General features: G+C 43.1%; 1 pseudogene; it reads left to right on the top strand.

Moving 5' to 3' along the window:
- Positions 1 to 1299: 1299 nt before the first annotated feature.
- LOC123940785 lies at positions 1300 to 3926 on the top strand (annotated as a pseudogene).
- Positions 3927 to 4182: the final 256 nt, after the last annotated feature.

Genomic DNA, 4182 nt, shown 5'->3' on the forward strand with positions numbered 1-4182 from the left:
GACGAGCAGTCATTTGGAAAGATTCTGCACTGATGACATTTTCTTATCTGTTTTCTTTATTGAAGGGTTTGTAGGCTGACCTCGTCAGCCAAATATTGCTTAAAACTGTGTTTCCATGGAGACATGCATTCTGAGTTAAAATCAGAGTTCTAGAAAAATGTATTTTTCTGGTCTCACACAGCACCTGGAGCCACTCAGCCAGGAAGGATCACCTTCTCTGTTTCACCAGGCAGCTTCAAGGGACTCTAGCAATCTGGGCTTGTAAGCCTGACAAGGTAGATGGGATCCTGCTTTCTTCGTTTTCTTCACAATCTAACAGGCTCTGGCTACCCACCAAACATCTATGTGGAAGATCATAGACACAGCTAATCCTGGAGGGATTTCCACTTCTTTCCTATCCTTCTTGAACAGGATCATAGACCCTACATATATCAGATGTTCATCAGGCAAGGTTTCAATATTCAATGATCAGGGAGCATCCTGACTCCAGGTGCCTCTCTTAACTTGAGGTTACTCTGGTAGGGAAATCAACCAAGTACAAAAGGGAAAGTAACATCTTCAACTGAAGCAACAACAGCTAACTGGCCTTGAGAGAGCACTAAGTGGTGATCCCAGAACTCAAGGCCGAGGATGGGGAGTACAGTGAGATCATAAATAAAATAATGGCCTTGAATTTGTAAATATCAAAAATAGGTTGTGAGGTGAAATCCAAAATAGGTCAGGGTATATGGATTAAGACAGAGGCTCTAAATCCTAGGGTGTCTATGGGAGGTGTCACTCCCACGTGGTTCTCCCAACTCCCTGTCTCCCAGGTTATACGCCTTGTGTAATTCCTCCTCCTGGAGTACAGACCAAATCTGGGATTATGAAGAGATATCAATCTTATGATTAGCTTACATTGTATGACAAAGATGAAGGGATTTTATAGATATCCTTAAGGTCCATGATCAGTTGGCTTTGAGTTGATGAAAAGAGACATTATCCTGGGTGGACCTGACCTTATCAAGTGAACCGTTAAGGCTGGCCCTCAAGCAGGAAGTTGCCATGTTCGGGGAAGGCCTAGGAAAGGAGCCCTCTGGCCCATGGAATGTACCCTCCAGGAGCTGAGAGTAATCCCCGGCCAACAGCTTGCCAGAAAACGGGGACCTGAGTTATACAGCTGCAGGAGGGTGAATTCTGCCAACAACTGAAGGAAGCCTGGAAGCCAATTTCCCTAGTTGAGCTCCCAGAGAAGGGTGCAGCCAGCCAACACCTTAATTTCACCCACATGAGACGCTCAGCAGAGAACCCAACTAAAACATGCCAGATTCCGATCCTCGGGAACCAGAAGCTAATAAATTAAGGTTGCAGGATGCTACGTTTGTGGCCATTTGTTATGCAGCAGCAGAAAGCAAATATACCGCCAAAGGCCACAGCATATGGTGCGTGCCCCCTAACACCCTAGGAGATCCTAGTGGCTTTGAAACACTGGGCAGGACCTGCCACCTATTCTCGCTGCTCTATTTGCGTTGGGTGCCGTTATCCTTGACTTGAGCTTCGTGTCTAAATAGCCCTTCATCTACCTATCTTGTGTGCACACCTTCTATAATTAAATGTAATAAATGTTTTTCTATTCCCATCTTGATGATGATGCAATGATCTCTACAAAGGATTTGCATGTTAATTTGTTTTGTCCTCTAAGGTAGACTCCTAAACCCCAAAGCCTTGCGGATGCTTTTCTGCTTGGAATCCCAAGTTGCACTTATAAACAGAATAAGGAGTAGAAGAAATTAGAGACCGGCAACGGCGAGATTTAAAGTTCCCGGGGGAGCGGTAAACTGAACAGAAAACCTGCAATTTGTCTGCGTAATCACACAGACCATTTAGATGTGGGGGTTATTGTTTAGTTAGCTCAGAATTATATAGAGGCCTTAAGCGATCTTATTTTGGTGATTTCGGAGTCCAGAGCGGTATATTTCTGTGTCATCCAATTGCAGCCGGAATCAAAATACACTGCAAGATAGACTCGCAACCCTCTATCTGATTGCAGTGCCAGCCCCAAAGCTCCCCCCTATTCCATCCAAAGACAGATGGACAACAAACGTCCTTCTGTTACTGGTACACAGCTCAAACTGAATGGGGTTTATCAGGATTTTGCATCTAATCCCTCTTCTTAAGGGATGCTGGCTGTTAGCTTTGGCAGATAAGAGAAGGGGAACCAGCTGCTTGAATGCTGGAGGGCAGAGTTCTTAAGTTAAAAAACTTTTTTAATGACTTTTGTTTTCTTGCACTTGCAGGTAACAATCTAAGCATGAGACTTTCCTATCAGTATCGGCGGGTTTGAATTATGAATTAATCTCCATAGCCAAGCCCTCCCCCCTCCAGATACACCCAAAATGTGCCAACTAAATCTTTAGTAACAAGCCTCTCTGTGCTTTTTACCCTAGAGAATAAAGCAAGTATGAGAATTTCTTAATAACAGTGATAAAAAAATGTATTCATGAAGTAGAACATTTTTATTTTAAAATTTCCATAAAAGGCATTCTCTTCTGGCATGGAACATCCGGCTTATGAACATACTTGCAAAGCCTCCAGCTGTTTCTCTTCATTCCCCGCCCCCCCCCATCAATTCCAACCAGCATCTTAAAAAGGCACAATAGGATTTTCCCAAATAATCACCGACACATGATGAAATTACTTCTCCAGATCTAAAAACTCCAGCAAAGAATTCTGAGGGGCTTACTATCTCATTTGCTAATAGTACCCTATTCAGAGTTACCTACAACCCCCTACAGTCAGAGCAATAATATTTTGTTGCCACACTCCAGGGGTATCCAGTTATCTTAACAACTGTCATGAAATTCTAAAAGAAAAATTAATTTAAATCTGCTCTCATAAAAACAACAATTTAAAAAAATGACTAACATGTATTCTGTTATCCTTAGGACTGGAATGGGAGGAGTCCTAAAATCAGAAACAGAAAATAAGACATCATAATTGCAAAGGGTCTGGCTGTTCTAGACTAAGGCAATGACTCCCGAACATGACTGTGCGTAACAATTCGCGGGAAGAGGTTGAAAATGTATATTCCCAGGTCCACACCATACCTTCAGAATCAGAATTCCTGAGGTAGGACTGAGAATCTGCATTCATACAGCAGTCGCCAGGTATTTCTGATGGAGCTAGACCGTAAACTGCAGTTCAAGAACCACAAAAATTAGGAGCTATATCAATACCTCTCATTGATTTGATAACATGAATTATAGTGTAATCTTGGAAACAAGCTATTCTAATTACTTAAAATTAAAAAGAGAGACTTTCAGTCTGAGCCCTTGCATTTAACTTCCCATTCTCCCAAATTCCCAATGGAATGACCTGAGGAATTCGAAAATCCTGGAAAATCTGTTCAGCTTTGAATATCAGGAAAGGAAACCAAATTCTTGTGGGAAAAGTCAAGGCATTTCTGCAGAATGTATCACAAGCAAGACTGGAGTGGGAGACATACCAGTCACTCCAACTAAAGCCCTATCCCTTCCTGACACTCAGTTCCTGTCCCCAACCCTCACTGCCCCACCCTGCCCCCCTTCTCCTGCTGCAGCCTTCCAGCAGGTCCCCTATCCAGAACCTCCACTCTTTCCACCCCTTTGCTGATGCAAATAAGGGGGACAGTCTCTTTCCTGGTGGCACTGAGGATTACAGCCTTACACGAATTTAACAGAGAAACAGCAGGAAGACCCTTACTACTGTCCAGGGGATCGCTGATGATTTTGATAAAAAGAAACTAGTGAAGACGTTTAAGAAGAAATTTGCCTGCAGTTGTCCTGTGATTGAACATCCAGAATATGGAGAAGTAATTCCACTATGGTGACTAGTGTGAGAACATATGCCAGTTCCCGGAAGAGACTGGATTGGCTAAGGACGACCAGCTGAAGGTTCATGGGTTTTAAGTCTTTTGGCTCATGGAAGCTTAAGTGAGGATTTCCTTGCAATGAATAGAATTGCCCTTCTGTCCCTTGTCACAAGCTTTAAAACCTCACAGCTTGTATACTGTATACATTTGGGGTCCACTTCTAACTTGGACTAGTGTAACTCCTTCGTGCAATAACTGAAAAGAGAAAAGAAAGAAAACAAAGACTGGATTGAGAGAATGGCTGGTGAGCTCACAAATCACAAACCAACCCTAAGCACAGAGCAGCACGGGGC

This window comes from Meles meles, chromosome 4, assembly GCF_922984935.1.
Source record: "Meles meles chromosome 4, mMelMel3.1 paternal haplotype, whole genome shotgun sequence".
Lineage (NCBI taxonomy): Eukaryota > Metazoa > Chordata > Mammalia > Carnivora > Mustelidae > Meles > Meles meles.